The 20116-nt window shown below is 33.1% G+C and overlaps 1 protein-coding gene across 3 annotated transcripts in view; it reads left to right on the top strand.

Moving 5' to 3' along the window:
• LOC111426445 (pseudouridylate synthase RPUSD2-like) overlaps nucleotides 1–20116 on the top strand; it is a 235226-nt gene that overhangs the window by 94088 nt on the left and 121022 nt on the right. The window lies entirely within an intron of this gene.

The following is a 20116-nucleotide window of genomic DNA, read 5'->3' as shown; positions in this document are numbered from 1 at the left end:
ACTGTATGAAGGCAGTTGAGATAATACTTTAGTTTATTTGTCATTTTAAATCTTTGAACTTGTGAAATAATGCCTGATATTACTTTTTCTTCTTTCATATTGCATTTCAAACAAATTTTGTTGGGGAAATAAACGCCGTTCTCCGATTTCAGGTCGTAAACACTCAATAACTTTTGGTTTGTTTTAATGGCTATATTGTTCTAAAATAACCACTCAAAATTTGAACCACGTTAATTTTTAGTTTAGGTTTTTCCACAAAGTTAATCGCCCACAGTTTTAAAAACAAGATCCACAATCTACAATTTCTTGAATGCGGCGTCTAAAAATTTAGTACAACTTAATTCAAAAACAAAGTTGGAATGCAAAATTATTCATTCATTTAGCATTAAAATGACTTTACATATAGAATTTTTGTTTAATAACTTTTGAGCATCCTATATACTCGCCAAATTTATTCGAAAACGTTTTGGATACAGCTTTCTTTTTGCAGGTTGGTGGTTCGACCGCGACTCAATCCCCATTTTAAATTCGCACATAAATAAAATGGTACACGCCTTTTCGACATTTTTTTCTTTGTAAGTTACTTCACTGCATTCTTTCGTCCGGTGGATCCCAAACAGACCAAAAAGTCTTTGTTAAAACCTTCTACGGTTCGGCTGTTTTCGTGACCTTCGCATAAAAAACCCACCTAATTGAATTCGAAAATGTTTGCCTTCTAAAAAGTATCGTTAAGAATAAAAATAAAATGACATGAAATTGTTTTCCTTTTTTATTTTTAAAATGTTATTGTTATAATAACTTTGGTGATATTAATTTTGGGTGTGTGGTGCATAGGGGTTTCTGTAATTTAAATCCTCATCTACCACGTCGGCTTTGATGTACCCGAGTATGCAAATGCACGTGTAATGGAATGCGCTGCGCACGTGTGTCAAGGGACTCAAACAATGTGGACTGGGTTCTATCTTGGTTAGAAAAAAAACCTTTATTACTTGTGTAGTTGTTTGTAGATATAAGTGAAAAAAAAGCGTCTTTGAACTGTGTAAGCTTCGAAATATACGTTTTGTAAATTTTCTAGTTTTTTTAACCTGGTGTTGCTAAAGAGGATGTTAATTTTTTGTTCATTTTTTTTTGTTTAAGTAACTGTTTAGAACTTGTTAGGTTTTTTGGGTAAAAAAACTTTTTAACATCATCTTATTATAAATCAATCTACGTTAATATCTAATAACCTTGGTTTGTGGCTATTAGAAAAAATAAGCAAGATCAACACGATACTACGTATTTTAATTATTTAACAACCGTGAAGACCTTGAATCATCAGTACAAACATACATCTTTGATTAGATGACCTTAAGATTATTGTTAAAAGAGGCTATTTCGATTCCACTTTATAATTTTCGCTTCGGCTCATTACTATTTAAGTTTTATCTCGACATTGATTTTATATTTTTATTTTCAGGTGAGTTTCGTTCTCTGGACGTTCGTTTGTCGGGTTACTCGAGCGTACGTGCGGAAATTTTGCAATTCCTCCCCATTTGATTGGTAAGTCAGTATGCAAAGATATTCCCGGTTACATTGAAAATACATTAAGAAGTGCCATTACCGTTCCTTCGCTAAACCCAACTATACTCTATACTTGGTTGGGGCGTGCATCGTATAATCCCAACTAGTAGTAACCCGCGGGCCTCTTTGAAATCAATGATTCAAGTGTATACAATTCCGGTTCCATTCAAAATCGTAATCTTTACTGTAACCGCAGCTAAATCAACTGTATCGTTCCTACCCGATCATAAATAAAGATGAATATGAGAAGCATGGATATTAGAAGCACTAACCGTCAACACTTAACGTAATTTAAAGCTACCTAACTTCTCGCTCTTTCTCAGGCAGCTTAAACATACTCTCACCATACGTGGTGTTTCATCTTGTAATTATGACGTACGACCAGTTTCTGCTACCAGAAGGGATAGAACCACATTACTCCGTGTCTATTTAAACACATCTCGCGATCCACCGAGAGTTCCACTTGGTTTTCTCGTTTTTAAACGCAGAACTAAACGCAAATACCACCGGTAAATATTGACTTTTCGCACGTTGGTGTAAATGACGAAAAGCATCAACCACTTTTGCTCTCAAGTCGAACCGAGAAAACGAAATAAAAGAATCAAAAAAGAGAATAGTCGACGACGTGTAATATACGACGCGTTTACATTTAGACGTCAAAGCAGGCAATTTTCGTTAATTATTAGCTTCAGGGGGAAAATAGAAACCGCGAATGAAAATAACTAAATTGTCCCTCTAATTTAGGACGAGTGTTATTAAAACGCGAATTGCGAGACGTTTTAAGTGTTTGTTTATTGCTTTAAATGACTAGAATAACCTTGACATGTTATTAATTTTGTTTTTATGAAATTGTCTTGTAATTTTGCAATTACAAGGCTGTTTTGATAAAAGAAAGTTGATCATTTCCAAACTCAGAGTTTAACGGTCTTAAGAGACGCACGGCTAAATCCGAATGTTTCTAGTTCTAGGTCAAGTGTTAGTTTCATATTAACACTGTCACTAGAACTAATACTCTACCTGGAACTAGAAACTTTCCGATTTAGCCGTCTTGAGAGACGTACGGCTAAACCTAAATGTTTCTAATTCTAGGTCTAATGTTAGTTCTAGTTTTACACTAGCACTGTTACTAGAACTAACACTATAACTAGAACTAGAATTATTGGCGTTTAACCGTACGTCTCTTAACCCTTTGTGTCCCGACGGTACTTTAAAGTACCGGTAGTTTTAAACACTCATTTTAAATCATTTTAAAAAGAAAGCATTGAACTTTAATTTAAAATAAGTCTCATTCCTTAATTTCAATAAACACGGCTTTCAGGAATTGTTAAATTTGCATCTTTTTTGACTATTTTTTTTCTCAATATTTTTCCAATCCAACCCAACAATTATTATACATCATTTTAAAGAGCACGCTTTGAGCTTTAATTTAGAATAAGTCTCATTTCTTAATTGCAATAAATACGGCTCTCAGGAATTTTTAAATTAACATCTTTTTTGACACTTTTAGGTTATACGAGAATGTAAGTTTTGTTTCAACATTTTTTTTCTTAATATTTTTCCAATCCAACCCATCAATTATTATACATCATTTTAAAGAGCAAGCTTTGAGCTTTAATTTAGAATAAGTCTCATTCCTTAATTGCGATAAATACGGCTCTCAGGAATTTTTAAATTAACATCTTTTTTGACACTTTTAGGTTATACGAGAATGTAAGTTTTGTTTCAACATTTTTTTTCTTAATATTTTTCCAATCCAACCCATCAATTATTATACATCATTTTAAAAAGAAAGCTTTGAGCTTTAATTTAAAATAAGTTTCATTCCTTAATTTCAATAAATACGGTTTTCAGGAATTGTTAAATTAGCATCTTTTTTGACACTTTTAGGTTATACGAAAATGTAAGTTTTGTTTCAACATTTTTTTTCTCGATATTTTTCCAATCTAACCCAACAATTATTGTACATCATTTTAAAAAGAAAGCTTTGAGCTTTAATTTAAAATAAGTTTCATTCCTTAATTTCAATAAATACGGTTTTCAGGAATTGTTAAATTAGCATCTTTTTTGACACTTTTAGGTTATACGAAAATGTAAGTTTTGTTTCAACATTTTTTTTCTCGATATTTTTCCAATCTAACCCAACAATTATTGTACATCATTTTAAAAAGAAATCTTTGAGCTTTAATTTAATATTAGTTTCATTCCTTAATTTCAATAAATACGGCTTCCAGGAATTTTTAAATTAGCATCTTTTTTGACACTTTTAGGTTATACGAAAATGTAAGTTTTATTTCAACATTTTTTTTCTCAATATATTTCCAATCTAACCCAACAATTATTATACATCATTTTAAAGAGCAAGCTTTGAGCTTTAATTTAGAATAAGTCTCATTCCTTAATTTTAATAAATACGACTTTCAGGAATTTTTAAATTAACATCTTTTTTGACACTTTTAGGTTATACGAAAATGTAAGGTTTGTTTCAACATTTTCTTCTCAATATTTTTCCAATCTAACCCAACAATTGTTATACATTATTTTAAAGAGCAAGCCTTGAGCTTTAATTTAAAATAAGTCTCATTCCTTAATTTCAATAATCACGGTTTCCAGGAATTTTTAAATTATCATCTTTTTTGACATTTTTAGGTTATACGAAAATATAAGTTTTGTTTCAACATTTTTTTTCTCAGTATTTTTCCAATCCAACCTAACAATTATTACATATCATTTTAAAGAGCAAGCTTTGAGCTTTAATTTAGAATAAGTCTCATTCCTTAATTTCAATAAATACGGCTTTCAGGAATTTTTAAATTAGCATCTTTTTTGACATTTTTAGGTTATACTAAAATGTAGGTGTTGTTTCAACATTTTTTCTCTCAATATTTTTCCAATCCAACCCAACAATTATTGTACATCATTTTAAAGAGAAAACTTTCAGCTTTAATTTAGAATACGTTTCATTCCTTAACTTCAATAAACACAGCTTCCAGGAATTTTTAAATTAGCATATTTTTTGACATTTTTAGGTTATACGAAAATGTAAGTTTAATTTTAACATTCCTTTTCTCCACGAACACAACAATTATTATACATTATTTTAAAGAGAAAGCTTTGAGCTTTAATTTAGAATAACTCATTCCTTAATTTCAATAAGCATGACTACCAGGAAGTTTTGAATTAGCATCTTTTTTGATACTTAGATTATGCGAAAATGTTAGTTTTTGCTCAATATGTTTTTTCTAAATATTTTATCAGATTTTCGTCGTTCTGTAGCTACAGGTCTGATAAATAAATATTCAAATTTACTGCGTGCACGAAAATGTTGTAGCGCAAATTCAAAAGAAAGAGGAAGCTGTGAAAATTGTTCTGCCAAAGCTAGACCCCCCCCAAAATGTACTGCGTGCAACGTTTATTTATGTTGTAATGAAAGAAAGATCTGTTTATCTGAATATCATAATGTGGTTTAGCTAAAGCAAGTGTTACTTATTTTCTAACATAATAAAAAATGTATTAATTTTATATTGGCAATAAAAGTTTTTGTTTACTGCAACATGACTAAAATATATTTTGATGCCTGATGGTACTCTCAAGTACCATTATCCCCCTGGAATGGGGGGATTGCGTATTTTGCTAAAATTGATTCCAGAGCTCTTTACTGAGTGTATTTTGATAGCGTTTTAATTCTGTCACAAAGTTTCAAAATTTTTTGATTTCTTGGAACACAAAGGGTTAAGACGGCTAAACCTGAATGTTTCTAGTTCTAGATCTAATGTTAGTTCTAGTTTTATACTAGCACTGTTACTAGAACTAACACTATACCTAGAATTAGAATCATTCGGGTTTAGCCGTAAGTCTCTTAACACGGCTTAAGCCTATAATGCAAATGGGTTAACTTGTGTGGATTTAATACAAAAAAGTAAACCATGAAATGTGGATAATAAATTTTAGAGTAATAAGTAATAACTTCTAATTAAGGTCATCTTTTGCCCGACGATCTTTTCTATTGGTAATTTCTGACTCAAAGTCCGCTGCGTGTGACTATGTAAGCGCGTGTGCTGGAAGGTTAAACAATAATTTTTGTAGGTTAAAAAAAATTTAATACTATACACATCTGTAAAGCTTGAAACTTACTACTCGGCCTTGTACCTTCAAAATTTTTCGCCTGCAATAAACAACTTTCCAGACTTTGCTGTAAACAACTATTTTCGTTTATAACGTTTTTTAATTGCTGTTAATTAGACTTCCAATTATTTTATTTTATAACAACTTAAATATTTTAAAAATAAAAACAACACCGTTCTATGATCAAATAATCTTCCGCAGAGCCAAGTATTCGTTAATTTTCTACGCTTCGCGGACCGAAATAGTCAGTTCGCTAAGTTTATGGTAATTAGACAAGACTCAGTTAATTGAATCTTCCAGGTATTGCAACCAACCTTCTGATTACTCGGTCTAGAAATTATTTAACATCTAAAAAGAAAATTTTAAAATATATATTTATTTTTCAAGTATGGTCTAAAACCTGTAAATGACCTCGTAAATTTTCTCTATATTCTTGAGTTCTAATTCGGTCGAACAAACCGTGTCCAGAAATAGAAACGAGTTTCTACGATTGCTGTTTACGATGTCCGAATTCGCATTAAACCTAAGTAACTAAAAGGTGAATGGAAAAAAATTGGCCCGAAAGCCGTGATCTATCGTTGCCGTATTAATAAAGTGAAGTCGACGTACACTTGGCTTACAATTCAAGTCCGTCACGAGTTTGGACAAATGGACTTTACGTGGAATGGTGGTTCGTTTTTCGGAAACAGCAAAAGACCGTTTATCATCTTGGGAAAAAGATGTGTTTATTTTCGAGACGAAACGCGTCAACGCGGTGTCTTAACAGTTATGATTTTTCATTCCCCACAATCCAATTCAAAAAATTATTTTTAGATGGCTTTAAATAGACCGTGATCTTTTGTAAAGTAATCTTAACAACTTTAAAACCATTTGTTCCTGTCACATTTATGTTTTCGAAGATATTTTAGCTTTCATTTAAAAGTCAAATGATTTCAACTTAAGTTACTTCTGAGTTTCTGTAGTTATATCGAATATCGTCGTTTGATAAAATTGAAAAATTTTTATTTTAAAAATTGTTTCTCGAATTCAACGCGATGTTTTACCAGAAATAATTTTGTCGAAACCGCGCGGAAATCCGTTCAGCCGTTTTCGAGATAACATTGTTTTGGAAAACCGCGAATTTGATTTATTTTCTTATTTAAGTCGCGATAAAAGAAAACTGGGTAACTGTAAATTTTCAAATCCACATATGTTCCGTAGAAATGTTCAGTGGAAATAGAAGTTATTTTTTTTCAAGTATCCGTTATTAAGATGGGGAGCTTTTTAGATATGAAACGGATAATAGGTAACTCTTGATTTCGGTGGAAGGTTTCTTACATAAATGAGTTTTTAAGTAGAACCACGTTTCGCAAAGCATTGCTGCGAATGAATTCTCATTTTAGACACAGTAAGAAACACTTTAATCCCAAAAAAATCGATTTTTTAAAGTTCAAAGGTAGCGTAACTTTTTAAAGTGGAAAATTTAAAATTGATTATAAAAGGGGGGTTTTATAATTGAAAAATATAATTATAGCAAATTAGAGATAGTTTATATACCAAATGGTGCTCACGTGGGCACGAAATAACTCTTGTAAATAAACTGCTACTCCGTAGTATTGTGTAGGTTTGAAAATAAATCTGGCACCAATTCGTATTTTTCTTCCGCGCCATAAATTTAGATTTAGTAAAAAAAGCCTTTATAAAACATTATTATATTTAGTATAAAGATACGTTTTCCACTTAAGCAAGTTTATGACATACGTAAATTAGATACATCAAATTAACTATTTGCGCGATAAAATATAAATAATTAATGCTCTATTTAAACTGCAAATTTATGAAAAAATGTTGGATGTGTTTATATAGCTCTAATTACACCTCTAAACACTACTACTTATCCCGAATATGCGCTTTCTGGTATAGTGAGTATTTCTCCCTTCGTGTCAGATACCTAAGATACTGCAGTTTTTTGATATTATTTGTATTGAAAAGTTTTTTTCTCCTATCTTCCTCATATCTTAAACTAAATGAGAAAAAATCACAACTTATGCATTCATTAAAACCTCATACTTGAATTTTTGCACGATTAGATTGTTGGATGAAATGCATAATTCTTCGCATGAATTTAAGTCACTCCTGATTTCGCCCTTAAAGTGGTAAGGCGAGTGCCACAAAACTCTTTCTTGTCAATTGCTTTCAACTTCAAGCGTTTCAATTTCTTCATGTTATTGCAGCTTCTTAGGAATTATTATTATTATTATTGCTGCCGGGCTGAGGAGAGCGGCCCCTCTCGTTACCGTGACCTATAAGATCTATTGTAACTAGCCCTCCAAAAGTTTAGGGCAAATGTAGGTCCTTGATGAACCTTAGTATTGCCCCAAGGTCTTGACCAAGGTAGGTGTCAAGAGAGCTTTACCGAAAATTTTATGTCTTAGACGGTCTCTGGCGACGCAATTACACAGTTCGTAGTCCTCAACCCGGTTGGGGTCCAATGAAGTTCGCATTCGCTATCATTGCCCCTAGCGAGTTCTCTCAGGTTGCTGGTATACTCTCTGATCAGGGTGGAGACACACGTGTAGGCCTGAATTGCCCTTAAGGCGGCCCGACTGTCTGTGAAAATGTTTATGGATGCACCTTTCTGTCCCTTCTGTAGGTTCAAAACGGTGCAGAGGTTTATAGCAAGAACTTCTGCTTGAAAATAGTTATGTCCGAGCTGTGGGGCAGTTTAATGTAGCTATTTGGTCCACTGATGCCAATACCTACTCCGGATCTAACTATCTTTGAAGCAACGGTGTACCAGGCTAGGGCTCTTCTTTTTAGTTGAGGCCCACCCTTCGCATAATCATCCCTGCTTCTAAATATGACCTTATACGACTGTTTGAAATTGTATTCTATCGGTATAAGGTCCGTTTTAATTTCAATCAGGTGATTTAGACATGGGTCCTTGAGAATTTCGAGGTGTCCTTTGAGGTTACTCTGCATCAACTTGAGTGAAGAAACTGTTCAGAAGGGCTTCCAAAGCAGCCGTCGGACAAGATCCAGTTGCACCCGTTATATTAAGACATGCTAACCGCCGGATTTGTGCCAGCTGTTGTTGTGCTGTCTTATGTTTTTTTTGGCCACCAAACCAGTGAGGCGTAGGCTACGTAGGCCCAATGAGCCATTCGTGGTTTGAGACCCCAGTTCCTTCCTAGGAGCCTGCGGCAAATCTGGTTTGCCATGAAAACCTTTTTCCTCGCCTTGTCTAAGTGTGAGTTCCAGTTTAGTTTACTGTCTAATATTACCCCTATGTGTTTAACATCTGTTCTGAGGTTAATAGTTCTGCTTTCAATTGTAGCTTCCTTCTCCGAGTGAAAGGGACTATTTCGATTTTATTTGGATTGATGCTGAGCCCATTGCTTCTACACCAAGTGCTGGTGAGTAGTAGGGCTTTCTGCATTAGTTGAGTTATGATTGTGTCATATTTACCTCGAATTGTGATTACCAGGTTTGGCATAGTGAGTAACTTTGCTTTACTTTTTGCCATTCTGGTTGAGAAATTATCTACGAATATACTATATATTATAACAGAGATAGTTAAAAACGGGAGTTAGGTTTATCTTAATCGTCCATCTTCACCTGCAAGTCCATGTTCTTTAGACAGGAACAGTTCTTATCGAATTATCCCTCCAGGTTGGTTTTATAAGCTATTTCAACATCTAATAGCATCATAATAGTCTGTTATTTCTTCTTATGGACATGTTCTGGTGTGCTAATGAGATGCGCAACTTCTTCAGGCCTCTTTCTTAGATTTCTTCTCTAGTAGTTCCAGCAGAATTCTTACCATAATTTTAAATAACCCGACCGATAGACTGATTGTTCCAAAACGGGTTGTAACGAATTTTTGCTCAATTTTAGAATTTTAACATGTTAAAAGTATCTTTTTTAATTCATTATTCCATTAACATCATGACAGTGTATACCGTCTATTTCTGGTGCTCTTGTGGATTTAGTCTGTCCATTCTTATATCTGTTCCACAATTTTGAGTCCTTCTGGATTTATTGCCGGGGTGTGATTAATTGCAGTGCTGACTACGTTTTGAATACTTTCACCAAGTACTGTCTCATTGTTCAACTGGAAACTTTCTAAATTGACTTGAATACCATATTAGGTTCTGATATCCTTCTTAGCTTCTTCATAAATAGGTCTTGGTTAAGGGCTTCAATCTCTAGAAGACTGTTTTTCCACATTCTCACTTTATCCAGTACTTTCTAATTGATATCTGTAGCTAATTGTACTTTTTTGTGATGAAAATCTATTGTTTGGTTTATTGTCATTAAATTTCACTACAAGTCGATCATCTTTCCCAGCAGCCCATCTTACCAAATGAACCTTTTTAATAATTAATTAATTAACAAATTATTCTTACGACTACCCACTACAGTCATATGAACAATGCTGGAAACACTACAATTACCAAAATTACTGTGTGGATGATTTTTATATTATTTAATGTTTAATGATCATAACATGAAAATTTCAAAATTTCCTTTCCTAGAATATCTCCTTTCCAGAATTTCCTAAACTAATCCTTAGCTTGCTTAATCCTAAGTAAGAAATCTTAATCCTAATCATACATCGTTTTTGTAAAGCTGGTTAGAAAATAGATAAGACTAGTGGAAAGAAGTTTAGAAATTGTAGATTCCGGGTTCATCGTAAGGTATTGAAGAAAATAAACTCGAAAGAACGATGAATAATTAAATTTATTAATGTAAATTCGGTGCAATTGTTTTGTATTGGGTTCTGATGTTTTTCTTTTATATATTTATAAAAGATTATATTTAGCCCCGAGGCTAAATTGATCAATACAAAACAATTGCACCGAATTTACATTAATAAATTTAATTATTCAGCGTTCTTTCGAGTTTATTTTCTTCAATATCTTACGATGAACCCGGAATCTACAATTTCTAAACTTCTACACGCGGAGGTATCCGTCATTATCCGGACTATGAGAAGCACTATGCACAAAAGGGAACGAGCCAGAGATACATTGAATTTTTTACACGCCGCCATACGTTTACAAGTTACACCGAAATGTTTCAAAATCAAACTTCCAAAGAAATTTAAACACATGAAACCTGCTATGGAGGCTAAATTGATCAAGAAAAACATCATAGTGGAAAGATTCTCGATTGGGTAATAACACCTACACAGGTGTTACAAATTTTTAGGAGGAGTTAGCAGAAAGTATTTTATGCAACTATGTAGCTACTTGAACCGGTATGACATGAATTATTTCCACACAACTTGATCAAAGTTAGACGTAATGGTGGACTTTAAAAATTGTATTGTCTGCGGTTTTTTCATGCACCACACACTACAAGCCCATAGAGGGCGCTCGTCGTAACGCTTCATACATCAAACTTCACAACACAATTCATAGAAAGGGCGTCGCCACCTTTGATGAGTTCATTATTAAATTCAAACGCGGTGTCAACTATCATCAGTCATACCAACATATCCCCCATTTCCTACCAACCCAAAACACTAAAATCACCAGAAATCACTAGGATTTTGGCTGCCATCTTGCTGTTTCAACTAATCGGGTTTAGTTCCACTGCCACCGTTAGGTGGCACCAATTTTTTAAAATTTTCTAGTTACTTTTTTTTAAAATCACCAGATCTCGTTACTTTTCCAATACCAATCTAATTTTTTCCACCCGCATTTAAGTTGACACCACTCCCTATACTTATAACATTGGAGCGAGACGTTACAGGGGGATAAACTTCCGCTGCAGAACTCTCATTATTACTCTACTTTAGAGCCTTTAAGAATTTGGCGTATCCTAGGATAATATTTAACTAAGTTTTGTTTAAAAGCAAACAAAAAATAATCAAACAATAGCTAGCTTCCTAACTAATTCTAATAGTTGTCTTCAATGACTTCCTAACCGAAACTTATTTAAAACGCGCTGAATCTGCGACTGTGACCAATAAATTTAAGTTCAAAGGAAAATGTGGACAACGTTTTTGAAGTGTGTCCAAAATGTAAAATTAATGAGATCTGCAAATCGTAAACTATCAGCTAATCTCTCCAATCTGTAATAATACATTTTGGTGTGTTTAAGTGCTTAATTAAGTGCTACAGATTTTTTTATGTTTCATAAGTGGTGTAAGAGCAATGAAATAGAGTCACACAAATCCTTTTGTTTGCACATTTTGAGTAATTCAACATGCGAAACAACGGAATGTTCCAAGTTTGATATCAAGATGGGATGTTGTCGTTTTTAATGTACAGAAGATATGTTCCTAAACAAAACATAGCGATGTTGAGCATGTAAACGAGACGCAGAAAAAACAAAATCCATATAACTAGATATTTAAGTTCTTTATCATCGATAAAGAAAATCAGTTGAGGTCAAACTATATCGGGTATTTGCCAACCAGTTATCAAGCAGTTATTTGTGTTAACTATAAAAAACACTATAAAATCTTTTGCCAACAATTTTAGATGCAGTTTTCAATCATTTGAAAAGTTTTTTCATAATTATGCACTAATATTTTAAAAATGTTTAACCAATACTCAATCATTTTAAGCAAATTGGAACGCTATAAACCTATTTTGAAGGGTTATAGAAACAGTTTTTGATTATTTTAAACTACTTGGAATAATTATAGGTAGAGCAGTTTTTAATCATTTAGATAGATTTCCACGAATACCAACTAATTTTCAACCATGTTGACTTAAACTTAAAGAACAAGTTCTCAATCACTTAGATAAGTTTTCTATGATTAGGAATCAGTTTTTATTACTTTGGCTGGTTTTGCTTAGATATTAACCGATATTTTAGATATTTCGACTAGCAATAAATTAGTTTTGAATTCGAAAAACAAGTCTCTAATCATTATAACTTTTGCAAATAATTGCAATATGTACTATAATAATTACTACTAGCTATGAATCAGTTTTAAATCGTTTAAACAACTGTTCAATGATTACCAACCCATTTTGTATGATTTTGAATAACCTAAAATGACTATAAACCAGTGCGTATTCATTTGAACTAACTTTCAATCGTAGTTGCCATATTAAGGATTTATCAATCTAATCCCGTTATCATTGGACTCTTCATGTAGACTATATTTACCAATTATTTCTTAGGATTGAGGCTCTTTTCGAATTTTGGCATTAAGACACCTAATGTAACCCAATGTAATCTTGACGTCATTCCCAAAGCATCTTCGGTAAGTCGTATCGAGCTCTTCGTAGACTAGATCTTTAATATCCTCTTCTTTTTTATTAGTTGGGGCGTGGGCGCATAGGATACTGTAGTGGAAGAATTTTCCTCTTAGCCTTAATGTACATAATCTTGGATTATATGCATGGAAGTCTATTATTAGGTGCTTAATCTTTTTATTCACAATGAAACATGTGCCCAATGCATGGTTCTTTTTCTCTGGTATATCTGATCCTGTCCACCACATCTCTTGCAGAGCGATGAGTTTATATCTATTTCGGTCTAGAGATTTTGGAACGCATCTGCGTCATAAAGAGATCTCATGTTCCATATCGGAATTCTCAAAACGTTTCCTTTTTCTTGCGCAGTCGTCTTTTTTTGATCGGGTTTCCGAGGCTTCTTCGATTCTTTTAATGTGACAAAGAACAAAAAATGTGGAAATACAAAAATATCATAAATGGATTAGAACATTTTGAAACACATAATTATTTTTACACTCCATTCCGTTCCAATCTTTAGTAATTGTAATGTTGCACATAGTCCACAATATTTGGCTGAGTGCCATCTCTATCACAATAAACCTAGTAATCATCGTTAACTATTAACATGATATATTATCTTCTACATAACAATTTTCAAAATGGAATGTTGTCTCTAAGTAAAGAGGGAATCAACCTAGTTAACTGTGAGACATAATATTAAGTTAATACATAATTCTATTTAGAGCGATTTTTAAATTTCAAACAAAGCTTATATTATTACATTTAATCCTATTCGTAAAACTTTGTTACTTAAAGCAGGTAAAGAATACCTGCTTTAAGTAACGACTATAAATTTTAAAATATTTACCATTAAAAAAAAAGATGTAAAGAACAACCGGATGCAAGTACACCAACAAATTTTAATATGCACGCTGTGATGTTATTACGTAGCACCTTATAACCTAAACTATCCTTGCTATAAAATTTACATTAAACTTAATAAAATACTATAATATTTGACGCCCTTTAGTTCCAAAATATCAACTTTCTGGACCGCTTTGATGTTTAGTAATAAGAAATACTTTTCGCATACGCTACATACATTCAAAAAGCTATAACACGGTAGGAAACCCATTACGCTTTTGTAAGTCTAAAATGTTTACAACTTCGGGATCGTTTGAAAGGTTTTTTTTATTTTATTTTTTTTCCAATTAAGTTTCTTTGTAAAGAAACTTAATTGATTCATAACTCACACTATTCATATCGTAACCATTAGTATTAATGCAAAATTTTAAATTTAAACAGACGAATTGAGAACAAAACTTGTTTTTCTTTCTTTGTCGATTTCTCTATTGGCCGATCTTGGGGCATATTCTTTAAATAACGACCTATCAATACGTTCTGGACAATGTCCAAGTATTCAATTACGCAATGTAGACATTCGTTAGCGGTTTTACTTTTGAATGTTACCGCAGCAAACTGAAAAGTCTGATGTTTTATATTTTAATTGGAAATCTTTAGAAGTTAAAAGCGAAACATAATTAACTGTCGCAAGAATCATTTTATTTCATGAAAAACACACTTTTAGTGTTTTATATTTTAAAAAGTAAAAGTTATAAATATTATCATTGAGGTCAATGTGAAATTACGTATGAAGATATTGTGTAATAAATTCGAGTGAATGAATGAATAAAAAATTGAATAGAAGACTTTAGGTTTAGAATTTAATTCTAATACAATTTCGTAATTATTTGTGATTTTTTTTGATAATGTTATCATCATCATAATCAAATCTTTTTATATCCGTAAGTATTGAGATTCCCCCCTTTAGTTTTCTATTTAACTGTTTATTGTCTTCCATCCGCACCATATGTCCATACCATCTCAGCTTAACATCCTCCACCATTTGTAAAACGAGTTTCGTGTTTAATCTTCTTGTAATTTCCTCATTTTTCACTGGTAACCTCTAAGGACGTACCTCAAATATTTCGTTTCCATAACCCAATTTTCGCAGCCATGAATCAAGATAGGTATACGTACCCATAGTTCTACATTTGTTGTAATTTCCTTATGTCCTAGAAATGATCTTTCGAGCATCGAACCCCAGATGTTTGTTCTCTTAATCCGTAGATTTTCCCAGATTATTTGTCACTTTGAGCTTCAAAGGCTTTTTGCATCTCATTAAAACGTAGATACAAGTAATATACAAAGAATAAGTAGTGAACAAGCTTCTTAAGTCACAAAGAAACAACAACATGGTCGGTATTGATAGCCTTTTTCCAGAATTGAATTGCACTCATTATTTTCCAAAACATGGGGAGAAGAACATGTCCCAACCGATTGGAAAACATGAATTATCTGTGCAGTCTACAAAAAGGGGGACAAGCTAACCTGTGAATATTATCGTGGTAATACTAATACTACTATGTACAGCTTACCAAATCCTCACCCACATTCTTAACAAGCGCTTGCAACTCATCACAGAACACTTAATCGGCGAATAACAAGAACTGGCAACAAAGCATATGACTCCATTAATAGGAAACGACATTACCAAATACTACATAGCTTCCGCATTTCTTCTAAAAAGAAGGGTTACAATGAATTCAACAATGGTGACAGTTCGAATACAAAATAAGTTAACCGACGTATTTGATATAAATAAAGGGCTAAAGGGCTAGCTTCGACATTGTTTATCTTTGCTCTTGAATGCATCAGTCAACTAGATGGCTGGAAACAAACTCACTAATAAATAAATCCGTATAAATAGTAGTCTATGCCGATGATATTAACATCATGCTTTGCAAGACAGACGACGCGGCAATTTCGTAGCTACAACCTAAAAGGGAAACAAAAAACGAAGACACTGAGGCAAACGAGAACACGAAGGAATGTAAACAACATCATAGCCGAGGAAAATGTTGAAGAAGTGGGGAGCTTTACGTACCTGGGAGTCAAACTCAATACAGAAGGATTGGATGAACCAGATATACCAAATAGAACAACGACCGCGAACAGAACTTCCTTTGCTCTATCAAATGTATTTCTTTCCAAAACTGAACAACTGACATAGATTAAGACAAAGAACGCAAAGAATAAGCTGGAAGTATATGAAAAAAAATGCTAAGAAAATGAGGAGAACCTAACCTAACCATTAGTCATGTTGCTCATACTATAAGGTGTTGGTCATGTGACATGAATAAGTTAGACAAGAGACTAATTGTAAGATAGAGGTCACGAGAATGATGGGAGGACAATGTGATGGATCAATTTAAGCTATAGCGTCATTGGAGAGAAACAGCTACAAACCTTTTTATTTTTGACTAAAAGTTTTCAGTTATTTAAACGCATCACTTAGATTTAACTCTATTATTTTCAATAATCTTATTTTTACTATAGCTTCATACACTTTTACCACAGTACGTAAGAGCAATATCCATCTGTAGTTATTACAATTTCTAGAGTCGCTCTTTTTGTAAATAGGTAATATTATTGCTTTAGCCCAATCGCCCGATAGTTTCTTTAGTTTCTACGCCAACCCAAGTAATTCCGCTACATCAGTGTCACTTAGGAATTTCAACATATCTGGTGGAATTTCGTCACAACCTACAGCCTTCCTCAGCTTCAAAGATTTCAACTTACTTCTTAATTCTTCCAGTCACTTTCACCCGGCACTTGGACACCAAACTGATTTGATTTTTGTAAGTCTCGTATTTTTCCTTGCTAGTATCTGCTAGATAGACTCTTCACAGCATCTTCTTCTTCTTTATCTCCCCCTTAACTTCGTCATACCACTAAGCAGTTTCTGCAGTGTTTCCATAAATATTGCCCATCTTCGATCCAGATCCTCGTTACATGTTCTTCTCTTAATCTGTATATCGTAATTCTCACTTGTTTGGTTCTTTAACTTTACTAATTATGTCTGATCTTTCATTTCTGGAAACCTTGAAAAGCGCTTCCAAGCGAAAATGTTCGGATCCAATCTCAAATTCCCTCTTTACCCATGAATCTTTCACTTCTCCAAACATATCCCTAGGTAGGATTAGGTAGTCTATAATTGAACTTTCTTCCCTGCTCTTAACTTCTCTGGTTATTTTAACACATTTAAACACAATGGTTTTGTTTTTGCTTTTATCATACTCCAACTGCAAGATATTCCAACATTTTTCGTTATCGTCAGTTCTGTCATTTACATTGTGTCCATAACATACAATCAATTCTACAGAGTACAAAACTCAAATTCGATCCCCTATAATCTTTCTGATATTGTAGTCCAATTCCTGCATGCCTCCAAACTCTTTTCTCTACTCTACTGTAAATTAACGTTAGTGCATTCTCTAAGCTGACATATTCCTGTCCTTTATATTTAATTTCAGTCAGAAGAAGTATACCTATTTTAGATTTTTCTGATTTTTACCATTCATCCCTTTGCCACACGCTTTGTGGCATCCTTCTATTTCCGTAACCATTTTCGGTACTTTCTTTTGCATCAGACATCATCAATTTTTCAGTAAGCATACCTTTTCTCAGTTTTTTGAATTATCTTTTCTTTGAGAGCTTCTGATACCTTACTTTTTCCTGTTTACCTTTAATATCTTCTTCCAGGTTCCTTATCTTCTTTTCAATTGCTCTTTCTTTTTCAGTGCGATCTTTATGTCTGCGTTTAGCTCCAAATGCTTCTGATTTAGTTCGTTCATGTCTTCGCATAATCTTTCTACTACCCTTTGTGTGATATTTTTTCCCTTTATTACCATGTTGTCTCTTCGCGATCTTTTCTTCTAATTCTTCTAGATTTCCTTGTCATCTACAAGCCTACCTCCTTCTATATTTCCACATTTCTTCTTTAATCCTTTAATTTTCTTGTTTTAATACATACATTTTCTTATGGTAGATTTGCTATTCCTTGTAATTTACTTTCTTCAGCTTTCAGTTTTGCTCAGTTTAGCTCATTACCTACTTACTATTTTTAAAATTTTTCGAATTTACTTAATAAAATCGACTCTTTGGGGGTTAGGTTCTTTACTAATAATAAGTTAAATTTATATTGAAGAAAATGTTGATTGAAGGTACCTCGGTAAAATTACGCCCTTGATATCGCCTAAATTTTGAGTTTAGATGTTAAAAGTAACACACCCGTCACCGCACAGGTATGTACTCCTGATAATTTGTTAATTTTAGAAAAATATTAATCTCCGAAAACAAACAAAGGAATATTGTATATTATATAAATGTCTCTTTTAAGATTAACCTTATTTTTGTGGGAAAACTCTGGGAAGTATTTTATAACACCACCATAAAATTTACTGATGGATAACTTAATATAAATATTTATAAAAGGCGATATAGTGTACACGTTCATTAACATAGATAAAGTTAATATTTCAAGCTTTTCAATGATCGCATTTAAACTAAGGAAATAATAAACTAATCATTTATTATTAAAGATCTATTTGATTTTATAGGATTACCTTAAATTAATTTTGTTTTGAGAACCTTAATTTTAATTTAAGTTGAATAAATACAAAATATTTATAAGTTCGTGAGTTTTTCGGCAAAACTTTTAAGCGGATTTTTGTACGTCTAAAAACCGGACGGTGACGCTTTATGCTAAGCTGGCCCTTTAGCTTTTTTTCTGGACTTTCAAGTGACCACTCGAAGCTACTTTCAGAGGTATTAAAGTGTCCCCGTAAGCTCCTTTTGTCGAGCTATCGATTTCTTTCTCTTTATCCCAGGCAACTTTAATTACGAGCACGGTTATTTAGTAAAGTACCAGCTTAGCTGTGAAATGATTTAAACGAAACACGATGGTTTATTAAAAAAGAGTGTGTTCGGTATTTTCTGTTATCCTTTTTTGTCGTTTAGAAAAAAGGGGGAGTTAACATCTGGGTTCATTGTCAAAGTCGGGCAATTTATAACTTGTAATAAAAGTTTGGGAGACGCACATGTAAATTTGCGAATTCAATTCAGTGACGGGCCTACTTCTTAATACTCTATGCAAAACAACTTTTTTTTTCATTCTCCCCTTTTTTCTTCTTAGAGAAAATTGGAAATTTCCGACCTTTTCGAGGATGTATTTTTATCCCCTTTTATTTACTTGAAACATTGTATTTATTAAAAGGGTATGGATGATTATCATAAAGATAATAAGAATAAATATTTCAAAAAAAAATGAAATCGCAAAACGAAATTGGAAACAAGGAAATTGAAAACAGAGTAATTTGCGAACTCGCCCTGAAAATTTTATGAAGTAATCGTGGGGCTTGAAATGGTTGAAGCTATAAAAAGGAAAGAACTTTATCTTCGGCTTCTAAATTAATTTTGAAATAATCTCAATTACGCCATAAAAATATTTTTGATTTCATCTATGTATGAATAGCTATAAATGCCGTGTTCTATGAAGTAGAAATAAAGAAATCGGATATGTGCATTTTGATATACGAACACCAAGGGGGACCCGATATATTGAAATCGAATAACTCTGCGGTTTGATCTCAATTTAAAAATCCCCATGTGCTTGCTACGAACAAAAGCTGTGCCAACAGCGGAAAGAGGAAAACGCGGGCGTAAACCCTCGACCATCTCTAAGAAATAAAATGAAATATCACAAAGCATTATCCTTTCCCGCAAGCTTTAAACGACTGCAAATGCTCTCTCTTACGGCGCCAACCGCTTTCAGGTCTATTGTGGGCTAAAACGCGATAAATTCTCATTTTTAGAGCTATTGTTGTCGTTTAGCTGTGACCACGACTATCAAAATGAATTAAGACAATTTTATTTTAGATAAAAACAACCATAGAAGTTAATTTAGATAGTAGATTGAAATTAAATGCGAACTGTTTAGATATACATAAATTTTAAATTACATACAGCTGTTGTATCATGAAATGGGTTAAATTACAATCGAAATATACCAAGGGAGGGGTTCATTCGGGCAATGAGCAGATTTCCAATGTTGGCCCTATGCAAATTTCACGTATAATTGTCAGAATGGATTCATCCATAAACATAGAGTCTATCGTGTGGCGGAATTAACAATTTTACGACTACGTAACCGTTTCAAAATCTGCGCACAACGAGCAGAATGCTTTCGAAACCATCGTTTCGCAATTAGCAGCTCTTCCATGAGGAAACGAACAAATTAAGATAGAATGGTTGAAATTAGAGTTGATGCTGTAGGGTCGATAAAAGCACGTGTTGCACTTTTGGCACAAAATCTCTCTCGTACAGAATCCGAGAAATTCCCTCGTCGTTCC

The sequence above is a fragment of the Onthophagus taurus genome, chromosome 6 (assembly GCF_036711975.1).
Source record: "Onthophagus taurus isolate NC chromosome 6, IU_Otau_3.0, whole genome shotgun sequence".
Classification (NCBI taxonomy): Eukaryota; Metazoa; Arthropoda; class Insecta; order Coleoptera; family Scarabaeidae; genus Onthophagus; species Onthophagus taurus.
The sequence above is the reverse complement of the archived record's forward strand: the minus strand, read 5'-3'. Positions and strand labels throughout refer to the sequence as shown.